The sequence below is a fragment of the Equus caballus genome, chromosome 23, assembly GCF_041296265.1.
Source record: "Equus caballus isolate H_3958 breed thoroughbred chromosome 23, TB-T2T, whole genome shotgun sequence".
Lineage (NCBI taxonomy): Eukaryota > Metazoa > Chordata > Mammalia > Perissodactyla > Equidae > Equus > Equus caballus.
Genome location: NC_091706.1, coordinates 6489422 through 6509996, shown reverse-complemented (window position 1 = coordinate 6509996; position 20575 = coordinate 6489422).

Sequence of the window (20575 nt, the reverse complement as noted above, 5' to 3'; positions counted from 1 at the left end):
TTTCTGACATGTCCTGCAGTTGACTCCGGATTGTCCACCAAGTGTTTCTGGCGTAGCTGGCTGGTGATTTTGGCGTGTCCCACAGGTGGTTCCGACGATTCAAGCAGGTGCTTCCAGCTAGCTTGGCAGGTGCTTCTGGCGTCTCCGGCACTTGATTTTGGCACATTTGAGAGGTGGGTCCGGCATTCCCGGCAGGGGATTCTGGAAAGTCTGGCAAGTGGTTCTGGCATAGCCAGCAGGTGATTTTTGCGTGTCCGGCAGGTGGGTCCTGCGAGTCGAGCAGGTGGTTCCTGCATGCTCGGCAGGTGGTTCCGGCGTGTCCTGCACGTGGTTCTGGCACGTCTGAGAGGTGGTTCCGGCATGCCGGCAGGTGATTCCGGACTTTCTGCCGAGTGGTTCTGGCGTAGCCGGCAGGTGATTTTGGCGTGTCCAGCAGGTGGTTCTGGGGAGTGGATCAGGTGGTTCCGGCACACTCGGCAGGTGGTACCGGCGTGTCCGGAACATGGTTCTGGCAAGTCTGAGAGGTGCTTCCGGCATGCCCGACAGGTGATTCCGGAGAGTCCGCCAAGTGGTTCTGGCGTACCCGGCAGGTGATTTTGGCGTGTCCGGCAGGTGTTTCTTGCGAGTCGAGCAGGTGGCTCAGGCATGCTCAGCTGGTGCTTCCGGCGTGTCCGGCACGTGGTTCTGGTGTGTCTGAGAGCTGGTTCTGGCATGTCCAGCAGATGATACTTGAGTGTCCACCAAGTGGTTCTGGCATACCCGGCAGGTGATTTTGGCGTGTCAGCTACGTGGTTCCGGCGAGTCGAGCAGGTGTTTCCGGCGTGCTCGGCAGGTGGTTCAGGCGGGTCTGGCAGGTAGCTTCGGTCTGTTCGGGGTGTGGTTCCGGCATCTCAGGCACATGGTTCTGGCATGTCTGAGAGGTGGTTCCGGCATGCCCGGCAGGTGATTCCAGAGTGTTCGCCAAGTGGCTCTGGCGTAACCGGCAGGTGATTTTCCATGTCCGGCGGTGGGACCGGTGAGACAAGCAGGTGGTTCCGGCGAGTGTTTCCTGTGTTTCCGGTCTGTCCGGGAGATGGTTCCGGCCTGTCCGGCATGTGCTTCTGGCACTTCTGAGAGGTTGTGCTGGCATGACCGGCAGGTGATTCCGCAGTGTCCGCCAAGTGGTTCTGGCGTACCCGGCAGGTGATTTTGGCGTGTCCGGCAGGTGGCTATGGGGAGTGGATCAGTAACTTCCGGCATTCTCGGCAGGTGCTTCCGCCGTCTCCGGCATGTGTTTGCGGCACCTCTGTGATGTGGTTCCAGCATGCCCGGCAGGTGATTCCGGAGTGTCTGACAAGTGGTTGTGGCGTAGCCGGCTGGTGATTCTGGCGTGTCCGGCAAGTGGTTCCGGTCTGTCCTGGAGGTGGTTCTGGAGTGTCTGCTGAGTGGTTCTGGCGTAGCCAGCAGGTGATTTTGGCGTGTCCAGCAGGTGGTTCTGGGGAGTGGAGCATGTGGTTCCGGCATACTCGGCAGGTGGTTCTGGCGTGTCCGGCACATGCTTCTGGCATGTCTGAGAGGTGGTTCCGGCATGCCCGGCAGGTGATCCCGGAGAGTCCTCCAAGTGGTTCTGGCGTACCCTGCAGGTGTTTCTGGTGTGTCCGGCAGGTGGCTCTGGTGAGTCGAGCAGGTGCTTCCGGCGTGCTCGGCAGGTGGTTCAGGCAGGTCCGGCAGGTGTTTGCAGTCTGTCCATGACGTGGTCCCGGCATGCCCGCAAGGTGATTCTGGAGTGTCCACCAAGTGGTTTTGGCGTAGCTGGCATATGATTTTGGCCTGTCAGGCAGGTGGTTCTCGCATGTCCAGCAGGTGTTTCCGGCGAGCTCGGCAGGTGCTTCTGGTCTCTCCGGCACGTGGTTGTGGCACGTCTGAGAGATGGTTCCGGCATGCCCGGCAGGTGATTCCGGAGTCTCCGGCATGTGGTTCTGGCACCTCTGAGAGGTGGTTCCGGCATGCCCGGCAGGTGATTCCGGGGTCTCCGGCATGTGGTTCTGGCACCTCTGAGTGGTGGTTCCGGCATGCCTGGCAGGTGATTCCGGAGTGTCTGCCTAGTGGTTCTGGCGTAGCCGGCAGGTGGTTCTGGCATAGCCGGCAGGTGATTTTGGCATGTCCGACAGGTGTTTCTTGCGAGTCGAGCAGGTGGCTCGGGCATGCTCTGGAGGTGCTTCCGGCATCTCTGGCACGTGGTTCTGGTGTGTCTGAGAGCTGGTTCTGGTATGTCCGGCAGATGATTCCGGAGTGTCCACCAAGTGGTTCTGGTATACCTGGCAGGTGATTTTGGCGTGTCCGGCAGGTGGTTCCCTCCTGCTCGGCAGGTGGTTCAGGCAGGTCCGGTAGGTGGTTCTGGTCTGTCCAGGAGTTGGTTCCGGCGTGTGCGGCACGTGGTTCCGGCACGTCTGACAGGTGGTTCTGGCATGTCCGGCAGGTGACTCCGGGTTGTCCACCAAGTGGTTCTGATGTAGCAGGCAGGTGATTTTGGTGTGTCCCACAGGTGGTTCCGATGATTCGAGAAGGTGCTGCCGGCTAGCTCGGCAGGTGCTTCTGGCGTCTCCGGCACTTGATTTTGGCAGATTTGAGAGGTGGTTCCGGCATGCCCGGCACGTGATTCCGGAGTCTGCGGCATGTGGTTCTTGCACATCTGAGCGGTGGTTCCGGCATGCCCTGCAGGTGATTCCGGAGTGTCCGTCAAGTGGTTCTGGCATAGCCGGCTGGTGATTTTGGCATTTCCAGCAGGTGGCTCGAATGAGTCGAGCAGGTTGTTCCGGAGTGCTAAGCAGGTATTTCAGGCGGGTCCTCCAGGAGGTTCCGGTCTGTCCATTAGGTGCTTCCGGCGTGTCCCACACGTGCTTCCGGCACGTCTGAGAGGTCGTTCCGGCATGCCCAGCATGTGATTTCATAGATTGCGCCACGTGGTTCTGGCCTAGCCGGCAGGTGATTTTGGCATCTCCGGCAGGTGGTTCCGGCGAGTCGAGCAGGAGGTTCTGGCGTGCTCGGCAGGTGCATCCGGTGTCTCTGGCACGTGGTACTGGCATGGCTGAGAGGTGGTTCCGGCATGCCCTGCATGTGATTCCGGAGTGTTTGCCAAGTGGTTCTGGCGTAGCCGGCAGGTGATTTTGGCGTGACCGGCAGGTGGTTCTGTGGAGTGGCACAGGTGGTTCTGGCATGCTCAGCACGTGCTTCCGGCGTCTCCGGTATGTGGTTCTTGCACGTTTGAGAGGTGGTTCCGGCATGACCGGCATGTGATTCTGGAGTATGTGCCAAGTGGTTCTGGCACAGCCGGCAGTTGATTTTGGCATGTGTGGCAGGTGGTTCTGGGGAGTGGATCAGGTGTTTCCGGCGTGCTCTGCAGGTGGTTCAGGCAGGTCTGGCAGGTGTTTGCAGTCTGTCCATGACGTGGTTCCAGCATGCTCGGAAGGTGATTCTGGAGTGTCCACCAAGTGGTTTTGGCGTAGCCGTCACGTGATTTTGGCGTGTCAGGCAGGTGGTTCCGGCGTGTCCAGCAGGTGGTTCCGGCGAGATCGGCAGGTGCTTCCGGTCTCTCTGGCACATGGTTGTGGCACGTCTGAGAGGTGGTTCTGGCATGCCCGGCAGGTGATTCCGGAGTGTCCGACATGTGGTTCTGGCACGTCTGAGAGGTGGTTCCGGCATGCCCTGCAGGTGATTCCATAGTGTCCGCCACGTGGTTCTGGCCTAGCCGGCAGGTGATTTTGGGATCTCCGGCAGGTGGTTTCGGCGAGTTGAGCAGGAGGTTCCGGTGTACTCAGCTGGTGCATCCAGTGTCTCTGGCACGTGGTTCTGGCACGTCTGAGAGGTGGTTTTTCATGCCCGACAGGTGATTCTGGAGTGTCCGGCAAGTGGTTCTGGCGTAGCTGGCAGGTGATTTTGGCATGTCCGGCAGGTGATTTTGACGTGTCCGGCAGGTGTTTCTGGCGAGCTGTTCAGGTGATTCCGGCGTTCTCGGCAGGTGATTCTGGCGTGTCCGGCATGTGGTTCCGGTCTGTCCGGTAGTGGGTTCCGGCGTGTCCCGCACGTGGTTCTGGTACGTCTGAGAGGTGTTACTGGCATGCACGTCAGGTGATCCCGGAGAGTCCTCCAAGTGGTTCTGGCCTAGCCCGCAGGTGATTTTGGCATGTCTGGCAGGTGGTTCCGGCATGCTCAGCAGGTGATTCAGGCAGGTCCGGTAGGTGGTTCCGGTCTGTCCGGGAGGTGGTTCCGCCGTGCCCGGCACGTGGTTCCACCACGTCTGACAGGTTTTTCTGACATGTCCTGCAGTTGACTCCGGATTGTCCACCAAGTGTTTCTGGCGTAGCTGGCTGGTGATTTTGGCGTGTCCCACAGGTGGTTCCGACGATTCAAGCAGGTGCTTCCAGCTAGCTTGGCAGGTGCTTCTGGCGTCTCCGGCACTTGATTTTGGCACATGTGAGAGGTGGGTCCGGCATTCCCGGCAGGGGATTCTGGAAAGTCTGGCAAGTGGTTCTGGCATAGCCAGCAGGTGATTTTTGCGTGTCCGGCAGGTGGGTCCTGCGAGTCGAGCAGGTGGTTCCTGCATGCTCGGCAGGTGGTTCCGGCGTGTCCTGCACGTGGTTCTGGCACGTCTGAGAGGTGGTTCCGGCATGCCGGCAGGTGATTCCGGACTTTCTGCCGAGTGGTTCTGGCGTAGCCGGCAGGTGATTTTGGCGTGTCCAGCAGGTGGTTCTGGGGAGTGGATCAGGTGGTTCCGGCACACTCGGCAGGTGGTACCGGCGTGTCCGGAACATGGTTCTGGCAAGTCTGAGAGGTGCTTCCGGCATGCCCGACAGGTGATTCCGGAGAGTCCGCCAAGTGGTTCTGGCGTACCCGGGAGGTGTTTCTTGCGAGTCGAGCAGGTGGCTCAGGCATGCTCAGCTGGTGCTTCCGGCGTGTCCGGCACGTGGTTCTGGTGTGTCTGAGAGCTGGTTCTGGCATGTCCAGCAGATGATACTTGAGTGTCCACCAAGTGGTTCTGGCATACCCGGCAGGTGATTTTGGCGTGTCAGCTACGTGGTTCCGGCGAGTCGAGCAGGTGTTTCCGGCGTGCTCGGCAGGTGGTTCAGGCGGGTCTGGCAGGTAGCTTCGGTCTGTTCGGGGTGTGGTTCTGGCATCTCAGGCACATGGTTCTGGCATGTCTGAGAGGTGGTTCCGGCATGCCCGGCAGGTGATTCCAGAGTGTTCGCCAAGTGGCTCTGGCGTAACCGGCAGGTGATTTTCCATGTCCGGCGGTGGGACCGGTGAGACAAGCAGGTGGTTCCGGCGAGTGTTTCCTGTGTTTCCGGTCTGTCCGGGAGATGGTTCCGGCCTGTCCGGCATGTGCTTCTGGCACTTCTGAGAGGTTGTGCTGGCATGACCGGCAGGTGATTCCGCAGTGTCCGCCAAGTGGTTCTGGCGTACCCGGCAGGTGATTTTGGCGTGTCCGGCAGGTGGCTATGGGGAGTGGATCAGTAACTTCCGGCATTCTCGGCAGGTGCTTCCGCCGTCTCCGGCATGTGTTTGCGGCACCTCTGTGATGTGGTTCCAGCATGCCCGGCAGGTGATTCCGGAGTGTCTGACAAGTGGTTGTGGCATAGCCGGCTGGTGATTCTGGCGTGTCCGGCAAGTGGTTCCGGTCTGTCCTGGAGGTGGTTCTGGAGTGTCTGCTGAGTGGTTCTGGCGTAGCCAGCAGGTGATTTTGGCGTGTCCAGCAGGTGGTTCTGGGGAGTGGAGCATGTGGTTCCGGCATACTCGGCAGGTGGTTCTGGCGTGTCCGGCACATGCTTCTGGCATGTCTGAGAGGTGGTTCCGGCATGCCCGGCAGGTGATCCCGGAGAGTCCTCCAAGTGGTTCTGGCGTACCCTGCAGGTGTTTCTGGTGTGTCCGGCAGGTGGCTCTGGTGAGTCGAGCAGGTGCTTCCGGCGTGCTCGGCAGGTGGTTCAGGCAGGTCCGGCAGGTGTTTGCAGTCTGTCCATGACGTGGTCCCGGCATGCCCGCAAGGTGATTCTGGAGTGTCCACCAAGTGGTTTTGGCGTAGCTGGCATATGATTTTGGCCTGTCAGGCAGGTGGTTCTCGCATGTCCAGCAGGTGTTTCCGGCGAGCTCGGCAGGTGCTTCTGGTCTCTCCGGCACGTGGTTGTGGCACGTCTGAGAGATGGTTCCGGCATGCCCGGCAGGTGATTCCGGAGTCTCCGGCATGTGGTTCTGGCACCTCTGAGAGGTGGTTCCGGCATGCCCGGCAGGTGATTCCGGGGTCTCCGGCATGTGGTTCTGGCACCTCTGAGTGGTGGTTCCGGCATGCCTGGCAGGTGATTCCGGAGTGTCTGCCTAGTGGTTCTGGCGTAGCCGGCAGGTGGTTCTGGCATAGCCGGCAGGTGATTTTGGCGTGTCCGACAGGTGTTTCTTGCGAGTCGAGCAGGTGGCTCGGGCATGCTCTGGAGGTGCTTCCGGCATCTCTGGCACGTGGTTCTGGTGTGTCTGAGAGCTGGTTCTGGTATGTCCGGCAGATGATTCCGGAGTGTCCACCAAGTGGTTCTGGTATACCTGGCAGGTGATTTTGGCGTGTCCGGCAGGTGGTTCCCTCCTGCTCGGCAGGTGGTTCAGGCAGGTCCGGTAGGTGGTTCTGGTCTGTCCAGGAGTTGGTTCCGGCGTGTGCGGCACGTGGTTCCGGCACGTCTGACAGGTGGTTCTGGCATGTCCGGCAGGTGACTCCGGGTTGTCCACCAAGTGGTTCTGATGTAGCAGGCAGGTGATTTTGGTGTGTCCCACAGGTGGTTCCGATGATTCGAGAAGGTGCTGCCGGCTAGCTCGGCAGGTGCTTCTGGCGTCTCCGGCACTTGATTTTGGCAGATTTGAGAGGTGGTTCCGGCATGCCCGGCACGTGATTCCGGAGTCTGCGGCATGTGGTTCTTGCACATCTGAGCGGTGGTTCCGGCATGCCCTGCAGGTGATTCCGGAGTGTCCGTCAAGTGGTTCTGGCATAGCCGGCTGGTGATTTTGGCATTTCCAGCAGGTGGCTCGAATGAGTCGAGCAGGTTGTTCCGGAGTGCTAAGCAGGTATTTCAGGCGGGTCCTCCAGGAGGTTCCGGTCTGTCCATTAGGTGCTTCCGGCGTGTCCCACACGTGCTTCCGGCACGTCTGAGAGGTCGTTCCGGCATGCCCAGCATGTGATTTCATAGATTGCGCCACGTGGTTCTGGCCTAGCCGGCAGGTGATTTTGGCATCTCCGGCAGGTGGTTCCGGCGAGTCGAGCAGGAGGTTCTGGCGTGCTCGGCAGGTGCATCCGGTGTCTCTGGCACGTGGTACTGGCATGGCTGAGAGGTGGTTCCGGCATGCCCTGCATGTGATTCCGGAGTGTTTGCCAAGTGGTTCTGGCGTAGCCGGCAGGTGATTTTGGCGTGACCGGCAGGTGGTTCTGTGGAGTGGCACAGGTGGTTCTGGCATGCTCAGCACGTGCTTCCGGCGTCTCCGGTATGTGGTTGTTGCACGTTTGAGAGGTGGTTCCGGCATGACCGGCATGTGATTCTGGAGTATGTGCCAAGTGGTTCTGGCACAGCCGGCAGTTGATTTTGGCATGTGTGGCAGGTGGTTCTGGGGAGTGGATCAGGTGGTTCCGGCGTGCTCTGCAGGTGGTTCAGGCAGGTCTGGCAGGTGTTTGCAGTCTGTCCATGACGTGGTTCCAGCATGCTCGGAAGGTGATTCTGGAGTGTCCACCAAGTGGTTTTGGCGTAGCCGTCACGTGATTTTGGCGTGTCAGGCAGGTGGTTCCGGCGTGTCCAGCAGGTGGTTCCGGCGAGCTCGGCAGGTGCTTCCGGTCTCTCCGGCACATGGTTGTGGCACGTCTGAGAGGTGGTTCTGGCATGCCCGGCAGGTGATTCCGGAGTGTCCGACATGTGGTTCTGGCACGTCTGAGAGGTGGTTCCGGCATGCCCTGCAGGTGATTCCATAGTGTCCGCCACGTGGTTCTGGCCTAGCCGGCAGGTGATTTTGGGATCTCCGGCAGGTGGTTTCGGCGAGTCGAGCGGGAGGTTCCGGTGTACTCAGCTGGTGCATCCAGTGTCTCTGGCACGTGGTTCTGGCACGTCTGAGAGGTGGTTCTGGCATGCCCGACAGGTGATTCTGGAGTGTCCGGCAAGTGGTTCTGGCGTAGCTGGCAGGTGATTTTGGCATGTCCGGCAGGTGATTTTGACGTGTCCGGCAGGTGTTTCTGGCGAGCTGTTCAGGTGATTCCGGCGTTCTCGGCAGGTGATTCTGGCGTGTCCGGCAGGTGGTTCCGGTCTGTCCGGTAGTGGGTTCCGGCGTGTCCCGCACGTGGTTCTGGTACGTCTGAGAGGTGTTACTGGCATGCACGTCAGGTGATCCCGGAGAGTCCTCCAAGTGGTTCTGGCCTAGCCCGCAGGTGATTTTGGCATGTCCGGCAGGTGGTTCCGGCATGCTCAGCAGGTGATTCAGGCAGGTCCGGTAGGTGGTTCCGGTCTGTCCGGGAGGTGGTTCCGCCGTGCCCGGCACGTGGTTCCACCACGTCTGACAGGTTTTTCTGACATGTCCTGCAGTTGACTCCGGATTGTCCACCAAGTGTTTCTGGCGTAGCTGGCTGGTGATTTTGGCGTGTCCCACAGGTGGTTCCGACGATTCAAGCAGGTGCTTCCAGCTAGCTTGGCAGGTGCTTCTGGCGTCTCCGGCACTTGATTTTGGCACATTTGAGAGGTGGGTCCGGCATTCCCGGCAGGGGATTCTGGAAAGTCTGGCAAGTGGTTCTGGCATAGCCAGCAGGTGATTTTTGCGTGTCCGGCAGGTGGGTCCTGCGAGTCGAGCAGGTGGTTCCTGCATGCTCGGCAGGTGGTTCCGGCGTGTCCTGCACGTGGTTCTGGCACGTCTGAGAGGTGGTTCCGGCATGCCGGCAGGTGATTCCGGACTTTCTGCCGAGTGGTTCTGGCGTAGCCGGCAGGTGATTTTGGCGTGTCCAGCAGGTGGTTCTGGGGAGTGGATCAGGTGGTTCCGGCACACTCGGCAGGTGGTACCGGCGTGTCCGGAACATGGTTCTGGCAAGTCTGAGAGGTGCTTCCGGCATGCCCGACAGGTGATTCCGGAGAGTCCGCCAAGTGGTTCTGGCGTACCCGGCAGGTGATTTTGGCGTGTCCGGCAGGTGTTTCTTGCGAGTCGAGCAGGTGGCTCAGGCATGCTCAGCTGGTGCTTCCGGCGTGTCCGGCACGTGGTTCTGGTGTGTCTGAGAGCTGGTTCTGGCATGTCCAGCAGATGATACTTGAGTGTCCACCAAGTGGTTCTGGCATACCCGGCAGGTGATTTTGGCGTGTCAGCTACGTGGTTCCGGCGAGTCGAGCAGGTGTTTCCGGCGTGCTCGGCAGGTGGTTCAGGCGGGTCTGGCAGGTAGCTTCGGTCTGTTCGGGGTGTGGTTCTGGCATCTCAGGCACATGGTTCTGGCATGTCTGAGAGGTGGTTCCGGCATGCCCGGCAGGTGATTCCAGAGTGTTCGCCAAGTGGCTCTGGCGTAACCGGCAGGTGATTTTCCATGTCCGGCGGTGGGACCGGTGAGACAAGCAGGTGGTTCCGGCGAGTGTTTCCTGTGTTTCCGGTCTGTCCGGGAGATGGTTCCGGCCTGTCCGGCATGTGCTTCTGGCACTTCTGAGAGGTTGTGCTGGCATGACCGGCAGGTGATTCCGCAGTGTCCGCCAAGTGGTTCTGGCGTACCCGGCAGGTGATTTTGGCGTGTCCGGCAGGTGGCTATGGGGAGTGGATCAGTAACTTCCGGCATTCTCGGCAGGTGCTTCCGCCGTCTCCGGCATGTGTTTGCGGCACCTCTGTGATGTGGTTCCAGCATGCCCGGCAGGTGATTCCGGAGTGTCTGACAAGTGGTTGTGGCGTAGCCGGCTGGTGATTCTGGCGTGTCCGGCAAGTGGTTCCAGTCTGTCCTGGAGGTGGTTCTGGAGTGTCTGCTGAGTGGTTCTGGCGTAGCCAGCAGGTGATTTTGGCGTGTCCAGCAGGTGGTTCTGGGGAGTGGAGCATGTGGTTCCGGCATACTCGGCAGGTGGTTCTGGCGTGTCCGGCACATGCTTCTGGCATGTCTGAGAGGTGGTTCCGGCATGCCCGGCAGGTGATCCCGGAGAGTCCTCCAAGTGGTTCTGGCGTACCCTGCAGGTGTTTCTGGTGTGTCCGGCAGGTGGCTCTGGTGAGTCGAGCAGGTGCTTCCGGCGTGCTCGGCAGGTGGTTCAGGCAGGTCCGGCAGGTGTTTGCAGTCTGTCCATGACGTGGTCCCGGCATGCCCGCAAGGTGATTCTGGAGTGTCCACCAAGTGGTTTTGGCGTAGCTGGCATATGATTTTGGCCTGTCAGGCAGGTGGTTCTCGCATGTCCAGCAGGTGTTTCCGGCGAGCTCGGCAGGTGCTTCTGGTCTCTCCGGCACGTGGTTGTGGCACGTCTGAGAGATGGTTCCGGCATGCCCGGCAGGTGATTCCGGAGTCTCCGGCATGTGGTTCTGGCACCTCTGAGAGGTGGTTCCGGCATGCCCGGCAGGTGATTCCGGGGTCTCCGGCATGTGGTTCTGGCACCTCTGAGTGGTGGTTCCGGCATGCCTGGCAGGTGATTCCGGAGTGTCTGCCTAGTGGTTCTGGCATAGCCGGCAGGTGGTTCTGGCATAGCCGGCAGGTGATTTTGGCGTGTCCGACAGGTGTTTCTTGCGAGTTGAGCAGGTGGCTAAGGCATGCGCAGCAGGTGCTTCCGGCGTCTCTGGCACGTGGTTCTGGTGTGTCTGAGAGCTGGTTCTGGTATGTCCGGCAGATGATTCCGGAGTGTCCACCAAGTGGTTCTGGTATACCTGGCAGGTGATTTTGGCGTGTCCGGCAGGTGGTTCCCTCCTGCTCGGCAGGTGGTTCAGGCAGGTCCGGTAGGTGGTTCTGGTCTGTCCAGGAGTTGGTTCCGGCGTGTGCGGCACGTGGTTCCGGCACGTCTGACAGGTGGTTCTGGCATGTCCGGCAGGTGACTCCGGGTTGTCCACCAAGTGGTTCTGATGTAGCAGGCAGGTGATTTTGGTGTGTCCCACAGGTGGTTCCGATGATTCGAGAAGGTGCTGCCGGCTAGCTCGGCAGGTGCTTCTGGCGTCTCCGGCACTTGATTTTGGCAGATTTGAGAGGTGGTTCCGGCATGCCCGGCACGTGATTCCGGAGTCTGCGGCATGTGGTTCTTGCACATCTGAGCGGTGGTTCCGGCATGCCCTGCAGGTGATTCCGGAGTGTCCGTCAAGTGGTTCTGGCATAGCCGGCTGGTGATTTTGGCATTTCCAGCAGGTGGCTCGAATGAGTCGAGCAGGTTGTTCCGGAGTGCTAAGCAGGTATTTCAGGCGGGTCCTCCAGGAGGTTCCGGTCTGTCCATTAGGTGCTTCCGGCGTGTCCCACACGTGCTTCCGGCACGTCTGAGAGGTCGTTCCGGCATGCCCAGCATGTGATTTCATAGATTGCGCCACGTGGTTCTGGCCTAGCCGGCAGGTGATTTTGGCATCTCCGGCAGGTGGTTCCGGCGAGTCGAGCAGGAGGTTCTGGCGTGCTCGGCAGGTGCATCCGGTGTCTCTGGCACGTGGTACTGGCATGGCTGAGAGGTGGTTCCGGCATGCCCTGCATGTGATTCCGGAGTGTTTGCCAAGTGGTTCTGGCGTAGCCGGCAGGTGATTTTGGCGTGACCGGCAGGTGGTTCTGTGGAGTGGCACAGGTGGTTCTGGCATGCTCAGCACGTGCTTCCGGCGTCTCCGGTATGTGGTTCTTGCACGTTTGAGAGGTGGTTCCGGCATGACCGGCATGTGATTCTGGAGTATGTGCCAAGTGGTTCTGGCGCAGCCGGCAGTTGATTTTGGCATGTGTGGCAGGTGGTTCTGGGGAGTGGATCAGGTGGTTCCGGCGTGCTCTGCAGGTGGTTCAGGCAGGTCTGGCAGGTGTTTGCAGTCTGTCCATGACGTGGTTCCAGCATGCTCGGAAGGTGATTCTGGAGTGTCCACCAAGTGGTTTTGGCGTAGCCGTCACGTGATTTTGGCGTGTCAGGCAGGTGGTTCCGGCGTGTCCAGCAGGTGGTTCCGGCGAGATCGGCAGGTGCTTCCGGTCTCTCCGGCACGTGGTTGTGGCACGTCTGAGAGGTGGTTCTGGCATGCCCGGCAGGTGATTCCGGAGTGTCCGACATGTGGTTCTGGCACGTCTGAGAGGTGGTTCCGGCATGCCCTGCAGGTGATTCCATAGTGTCCGCCACGTGGTTCTGGCCTAGCCGGCAGGTGATTTTGGCATCTCCGGCAGGTGGTTTCGGTGAGTCGAGCAGGAGGTTCCGGAGTACTCAGCTGGTGCATCCAGTGTCTCTGGCACGTGGTTCTGGCACGTCTGAGAGGTGGTTCTGGCATGCCCGACAGGTGATTCTGGAGTGTCCGGCAAGTGGTTCTGGCGTAGCTGGCAGGTGATTTTGGCATGTCTGGCAGGTGATTTTGACGTGTCCAGCAGGTGTTTCTGGCGAGCTGTTCAGGTGATTCCGGCGTTCTCGGCAGGTGATTCTGGCGTGTCCGGCAGGTGGTTCCGGTCTGTCCGGTAGTGGGTTCCGGCGTGTCCCGCACGTGGTTCTGGTACGTCTGAGAGGTGTTACTGGCATGCACGTCAGGTGATCCCGGAGAGTCCTCCAAGTGGTTCTGGCCTAGCCCGCAGGTGATTTTGGCATGTCCGGCAGGTGGTTCCGGCATGCTCAGCAGGTGATTCAGGCAGGTCCGGTAGGTGGTTCCGGTCTGTCCGGGAGGTGGTTCCGCCGTGCCCGGCACGTGGTTCCACCACGTCTGACAGGTTTTTCTGACATGTCCTGCAGTTGATTCCGGATTGTCCACCAAGTGTTTCTGGCGTAGCTGGCTGGTGATTTTGGCGTGTCCCACAGGTGGTTCCGACGATTCAAGCAGGTGCTTCCAGCTAGCTTGGCAGGTGCTTCTGGCGTCTCCGGCACTTGATTTTGGCACATTTGAGAGGTGGGTCCGGCATTCCCGGCAGGGGATTCTGGAAAGTCTGGCAAGTGGTTCTGGCATAGCCAGCAGGTGATTTTTGCGTGTCCGGCAGGTGGGTCCTGCGAGTCGAGCAGGTGGTTCCTGCATGCTCGGCAGGTGGTTCCGGCGTGTCCTGCACGTGGTTCTGGCACGTCTGAGAGGTGGTTCCGGCATGCCGGCAGGTGATTCCGGACTTTCTGCCGAGTGGTTCTGGCGTAGCCGGCAGGTGATTTTGGCGTGTCCAGCAGGTGGTTCTGGGGAGTGGATCAGGTGGTTCCGGCACACTCGGCAGGTGGTACCGGCGTGTCCGGAACATGGTTCTGGCAAGTCTGAGAGGTGCTTCCGGCATGCCCGACAGGTGATTCCGGAGAGTCCGCCAAGTGGTTCTGGCGTACCCGGCAGGTGATTTTGGCGTGTCCGGCAGGTGTTTCTTGCGAGTCGAGCAGGTGGCTCAGGCATGCTCAGCTGGTGCTTCCGGCGTGTCCGGCACGTGGTTCTGGTGTGTCTGAGAGCTGGTTCTGGCATGTCCAGCAGATGATACTTGAGTGTCCACCAAGTGGTTCTGGCATACCCGGCAGGTGATTTTGGCGTGTCAGCTACGTGGTTCCGGCGAGTCGAGCAGGTGTTTCCGGCGTGCTCGGCAGGTGGTTCAGGCGGGTCTGGCAGGTAGCTTCGGTCTGTTCGGGGTGTGGTTCTGGCATCTCAGGCACATGGTTCTGGCATGTCTGAGAGGTGGTTCCGGCATGCCCGGCAGGTGATTCCAGAGTGTTCGCCAAGTGGCTCTGGCGTAACCGGCAGGTGATTTTCCATGTCCGGCGGTGGGACCGGTGAGACAAGCAGGTGGTTCCGGCGAGTGTTTCCTGTGTTTCCGGTCTGTCCGGGAGATGGTTCCGGCCTGTCCGGCATGTGCTTCTGGCACTTCTGAGAGGTTGTGCTGGCATGACCGGCAGGTGATTCCGCAGTGTCCGCCAAGTGGTTCTGGCGTACCCGGCAGGTGATTTTGGCGTGTCCGGCAGGTGGCTATGGGGAGTGGATCAGTAACTTCCGGCATTCTCGGCAGGTGCTTCCGCCGTCTCCGGCATGTGTTTGCGGCACCTCTGTGATGTGGTTCCAGCATGCCCGGCAGGTGATTCCGGAGTGTCTGACAAGTGGTTGTGGCGTAGCCGGCTGGTGATTCTGGCGTGTCCGGCAAGTGGTTCCAGTCTGTCCTGGAGGTGGTTCTGGAGTGTCTGCTGAGTGGTTCTGGCGTAGCCAGCAGGTGATTTTGGCGTGTCCAGCAGGTGGTTCTGGGGAGTGGAGCATGTGGTTCCGGCATACTCGGCAGGTGGTTCTGGCGTGTCCGGCACATGCTTCTGGCATGTCTGAGAGGTGGTTCCGGCATGCCCGGCAGGTGATCCCGGAGAGTCCTCCAAGTGGTTCTGGCGTACCCTGCAGGTGTTTCTGGTGTGTCCGGCAGGTGGCTCTGGTGAGTCGAGCAGGTGCTTCCGGCGTGCTCGGCAGGTGGTTCAGGCAGGTCCGGCAGGTGTTTGCAGTCTGTCCATGACGTGGTCCCGGCATGCCCGCAAGGTGATTCTGGAGTGTCCACCAAGTGGTTTTGGCGTAGCTGGCATATGATTTTGGCCTGTCAGGCAGGTGGTTCTCGCATGTCCAGCAGGTGTTTCCGGCGAGCTCGGCAGGTGCTTCTGGTCTCTCCGGCACGTGGTTGTGGCACGTCTGAGAGATGGTTCCGGCATGCCCGGCAGGTGATTCCGGAGTCTCCGGCATGTGGTTCTGGCACCTCTGAGAGGTGGTTCCGGCATGCCCGGCAGGTGATTCCGGGGTCTCCGGCATGTGGTTCTGGCACCTCTGAGTGGTGGTTCCGGCATGCCTGGCAGGTGATTCCGGAGTGTCTGCCTAGTGGTTCTGGCGTAGCCGGCAGGTGGTTCTGGCATAGCCGGCAGGTGATTTTGGCGTGTCCGACAGGTGTTTCTTGCGAGTTGAGCAGGTGGCTAAGGCATGCGCAGCAGGTGCTTCCGGCGTCTCTGGCACGTGGTTCTGGTGTGTCTGAGAGCTGGTTCTGGTATGTCCGGCAGATGATTCCGGAGTGTCCACCAAGTGGTTCTGGTATACCTGGCAGGTGATTTTGGCGTGTCCGGCAGGTGGTTCCCTCCTGCTCGGCAGGTGGTTCAGGCAGGTCCGGTAGGTGGTTCTGGTCTGTCCAGGAGTTGGTTCCGGCGTGTGCGGCACGTGGTTCCGGCACGTCTGACAGGTGGTTCTGGCATGTCCGGCAGGTGACTCCGGGTTGTCCACCAAGTGGTTCTGATGTAGCAGGCAGGTGATTTTGGTGTGTCCCACAGGTGGTTCCGATGATTCGAGAAGGTGCTGCCGGCTAGCTCGGCAGGTGCTTCTGGCGTCTCCGGCACTTGATTTTGGCAGATTTGAGAGGTGGTTCCGGCATGCCCGGCACGTGATTCCGGAGTCTGCGGCATGTGGTTCTTGCACATCTGAGCGGTGGTTCCGGCATGCCCTGCAGGTGATTCCGGAGTGTCCGTCAAGTGGTTCTGGCATAGCCGGCTGGTGATTTTGGCATTTCCAGCAGGTGGCTCGAATGAGTCGAGCAGGTTGTTCCGGAGTGCTAAGCAGGTATTTCAGGCGGGTCCTCCAGGAGGTTCCGGTCTGTCCATTAGGTGCTTCCGGCGTGTCCCACACGTGCTTCCGGCACGTCTGAGAGGTCGTTCCGGCATGCCCAGCATGTGATTTCATAGATTGCGCCACGTGGTTCTGGCCTAGCCGGCAGGTGATTTTGGCATCTCCGGCAGGTGGTTCCGGCGAGTCGAGCAGGAGGTTCTGGCGTGCTCGGCAGGTGCATCCGGTGTCTCTGGCACGTGGTACTGGCATGGCTGAGAGGTGGTTCCGGCATGCCCTGCATGTGATTCCGGAGTGTTTGCCAAGTGGTTCTGGCGTAGCCGGCAGGTGATTTTGGCGTGACCGGCAGGTGGTTCTGTGGAGTGGCACAGGTGGTTCTGGCATGCTCAGCACGTGCTTCCGGCGTCTCCGGTATGTGGTTCTTGCACGTTTGAGAGGTGGTTCCGGCATGACCGACATGTGATTCTGGAGTATGTGCCAAGTGGTTCTGGCGCAGCCGGCAGTTGATTTTGGCATGTGTGGCAGGTGGTTCTGGGGAGTGGATCAGGTGGTTCCGGCGTGCTCTGCAGGTGGTTCAGGCAGGTCTGGCAGGTGTTTGCAGTCTGTCCATGACGTGGTTCCAGCATGCTCGGAAGGTGATTCTGGAGTGTCCACCAAGTGGTTTTGGCGTAGCCGTCACGTGATTTTGGCGTGTCAGGCAGGTGGTTCCGGCGTGTCCAGCAGGTGGTTCCGGCGAGATCGGCAGGTGCTTCCGGTCTCTCCGGCACGTGGTTGTGGCACGTCTGAGAGGTGGTTCTGGCATGCCCGGCAGGTGATTCCGGAGTGTCCGACATGTGGTTCTGGCACGTCTGAGAGGTGGTTCCGGCATGCCCTGCAGGTGATTCCATAGTGTCCGCCACGTGGTTCTGGCCTAGCCGGCAGGTGATTTTGGCATCTCCGGCAGGTGGTTTCGGTGAGTCGAGCAGGAGGTTCCGGAGTACTCAGCTGGTGCATCCAGTGTCTCTGGCACGTGGTTCTGGCACGTCTGAGAGGTGGTTCTGGCATGCCCGACAGGTGATTCTGGAGTGTCCGGCAAGTGGTTCTGGCGTAGCTGGCAGGTGATTTTGGCATGTCTGGCAGGTGATTTTGACGTGTCCAGCAGGTGTTTCTGGCGAGCTGTTCAGGTGATTCCGGCGTTCTCGGCAGGTGATTCTGGCGTGTCCGGCAGGTGGTTCCGGTCTGTCCGGTAGTGGGTTCCGGCGTGTCCCGCACGTGGTTCTGGTACGTCTGAGAGGTGTTACTGGCATGCACGTCAGGTGATCCCGGAGAGTCCTCCAAGTGGTTCTGGCCTAGCCCGCAGGTGATTTTGGCATGTCCGGCAGGTGGTTCCGGCATGCTCAGCAGGTGATTCAGGCAGGTCCGGTAGGTGGTTCCGGTCTGTCCGGGAGGTGGTTCCGCCGTGCCCGGCACGTGGTTCCACCACGTCTGACAGGTTTTTCTGACATGTCCTGCAGTTGATTCCGGATTGTCCACCAAGTGTTTCTGGCGTAGCTGGCTGGTGATTTTGGCGTGTCCCACAGGTGGTTCCGACGATTCAAGCAGGTGCTTCCAGCTAGCTTGGCAGGTGCTTCTGGCGTCTCCGGCACTTGATTTTGGCACATTTGAGAGGTGGGTCCGGCATTCCCGGCAGGGGATTCTGGAAAGTCTGGCAAGTGGTTCTGGCATAGCCAGCAGGTGATTTTTGCGTGTCCGGCAGGTGGGTCCTGCGAGTCGAGCAGGTGGTTCCTGCATGCTCGGCAGGTGGTTCCGGCGTGTCCTGCACGTGGTTCTGGCACGTCTGAGAGGTGGTTCCGGCATGCCGGCAGGTGATTCCGGACTTTCTGCCGAGTGGTTCTGGCGTAGCCGGCAGGTGATTTTGGCGTGTCCAGCAGGTGGTTCTGGGGAGTGGATCAGGTGGTTCCGGCACACTCGGCAGGTGGTACCGGCGTGTCCGGAACATGGTTCTGGCAAGTCTGAGAGGTGCTTCCGGCATGCCCGACAGGTGATTCCGGAGAGTCCGCCAAGTGGTTCTGGCGTACCCGGCAGGTGATTTTGGCGTGTCCGGCAGGTGTTTCTTGCGAGTCGAGCAGGTGGCTCAGGCATGCTCAGCTGGTGCTTCCGGCGTGTCCGGCACGTGGTTCTGGTGTGTCTGAGAGCTGGTTCTGGCATGTCCAGCAGATGATACTTGAGTGTCCACCAAGTGGTTCTGGCATACCCGGCAGGTGATTTTGGCGTGTCAGCTACGTGGTTCCGGCGAGTCGAGCAGGTGTTTCCGGCGTGCTCGGCAGGTGGTTCAGGCGGGTCTGGCAGGTAGCTTCGGTCTGTTCGGGGTGTGGTTCTGGCATCTCAGGCACATGGTTCTGGCATGTCTGAGAGGTGGTTCCGGCATGCCCGGCAGGTGATTCCAGAGTGTTCGCCAAGTGGCTCTGGCGTAACCGGCAGGTGATTTTCCATGTCCGGCGGTGGGACCGGTGAGACAAGCAGGTGGTTCCGGCGAGTGTTTCCTGTGTTTCCGGTCTGTCCGGGAGATGGTTCCGGCCTGTCCGGCATGTGCTTCTGGCACTTCTGAGAGGTTGTGCTGGCATGACCGGCAGGTGATTCCGCAGTGTCCGCCAAGTGGTTCTGGCGTACCCGGCAGGTGATTTTGGCGTGTCCGGCAGGTGGCTATGGGGAGTGGATCAGTAACTTCCGGCATTCTCGGCAGGTGCTTCCGCCGTCTCCGGCATGTGTTTGCGGCACCTCTGTGATGTGGTTCCAGCATGCCCGGCAGGTGATTCCGGAGTGTCTGACAAGTGGTTGTGGCGTAGCCGGCTGGTGATTCTGGCGTGTCCGGCAAGTGGTTCCAGTCTGTCCTGGAGGTGGTTCTGGAGTGTCTGCTGAGTGGTTCTGGCGTAGCCAGCAGGTGATTTTGGCGTGTCCAGCAGGTGGTTCTGGGGAGTGGAGCATGTGGTTCCGGCATACTCGGCAGGTGGTTCTGGCGTGTCCGGCACATGCTTCTGGCATGTCTGAGAGGTGGTTCCGGCATGCCCGGCAGGTGATCCCGGAGAGTCCTCCAAGTGGTTCTGGCGTACCCTGCAGGTGTTTCTGGTGTGTCCGGCAGGTGGCTCTGGTGAGTCGAGCAGGTGCTTCCGGCGTGCTCGGCAGGTGGTTCAGGCAGGTCCGGCAGGTGTTTGCAGTCTGTCCATGACGTGGTCCCGGCATGCCCGCAAGGTGATTCTGGAGTGTCCACCAAGTGGTTTTGGCGTAGCTGGCATATGATTTTGGCCTGTCAGGCAGGTGGTTCTCGCATGTCCAGCAGGTGTTTCCGGCGAGCTCGGCAGGTGCTTCTGGTCTCTCCGGCACGTGGTTGTGGCACGTCTGAGAGATGGTTCCGGCATGCCCGGCAGGTGATTCCGGAGTCTCCGGCATGTGGTTCTGGCACCTCTGAGAGGTGGTTCCGGCATGCCCGGCAGGTGATTCCGGGGTCTCCGGCATGTGGTTCTGGCACCTCTGAGTGGTGGTTCCGGCATGCCTGGCAGGTGATTCCGGAGTGTCTGCCTAGTGGTTCTGGCGTAGCCGGCAGGTGGTTCTGGCATAGCCGGCAGGTGATTTTGGCGTGTCCGACAGGTGTTTCTTGCGAGTTGAGCAGGTGGCTAAGGCATGCGCAGCAGGTGCTTCCGGCGTCTCTGGCACGTGGTTCTGGTGTGTCTGAGAGCTGGTTCTGGTATGTCCGGCAGATGATTCCGGAGTGTCCACCAAGTGGTTCTGGTATACCTGGCAGGTGATTTTGGCGTGTCCGGCAGGTGGTTCCCTCCTGCTCGGCAGGTGGTTCAGGCAGGTCCGGTAGGTGGTTCTGGTCTGTCCAGGAGTTGGTTCCGGCGTGTGCGGCACGTGGTTCCGGCACGTCTGACAGGTGGTTCTGGCATGTCCGGCAGGTGACTCCGGGTTGTCCACCAAGTGGTTCTGATGTAGCAGGCAGGTGATTTTGGTGTGTCCCACAGGTGGTTCCGATGATTCGAGAAGGTGCTGCCGGCTAGCTCGGCAGGTGCTTCTGGCGTCTCCGGCACTTGATTTTGGCAGATTTGAGAGGTGGTTCCGGCATGCCCGGCACGTGATTCCGGAGTCTGCGGCATGTGGTTCTTGCACATCTGAGCGGTGGTTCCGGCATGCCCTGCAGGTGATTCCGGAGTGTCCGTCAAGTGGTTCTGGCATAGCCGGCTGGTGATTTTGGCATTTCCAGCAGGTGGCTCGAATGAGTCGAGCAGGTTGTTCCGGAGTGCTAAGCAGGTATTTCAGGCGGGTCCTCCAGGAGGTTCCGGTCTGTCCATTAGGTGCTTCCGGCGTGTCCCACACGTGCTTCCGGCACGTCTGAGAGGTCGTTCCGGCATGCCCAGCATGTGATTTCATAGATTGCGCCACGTGGTTCTGGCCTAGCCGGCAGGTGATTTTGGCATCTCCGGCAGGTGGTTCCGGCGAGTCGAGCAGGAGGTTCTGGCGTGCTCGGCAGGTGCATCCGGTGTCTCTGGCACGTGGTACTGGCATGGCTGAGAGGTGGTTCCGGCATGCCCTGCATGTGATTCCGGAGTGTTTGCCAAGTGGTTCTGGCGTAGCCGGCAGGTGATTTTGGCGTGACCGGCAGGTGGTTCTGTGGAGTGGCACAGGTGGTTCTGGCATGCTCAGCACGTGCTTCCGGCGTCTCCGGTATGTGGTTCTTGCACGTTTGAGAGGTGGTTCCGGCATGACCGGCATGTGATTCTGGAGTATGTGCCAAGTGGTTCTGGCGCAGCCGGCAGTTGATTTTGGCATGTGTGGCAGGTGGTTCTGGGGAGTGGATCAGGTGGTTCCGGCGTGCTCTGCAGGTGGTTCAGGCAGGTCTGGCAGGTGTTTGCAGTCTGTCCATGACGTGGTTCCAGCATGCTCGGAAGGT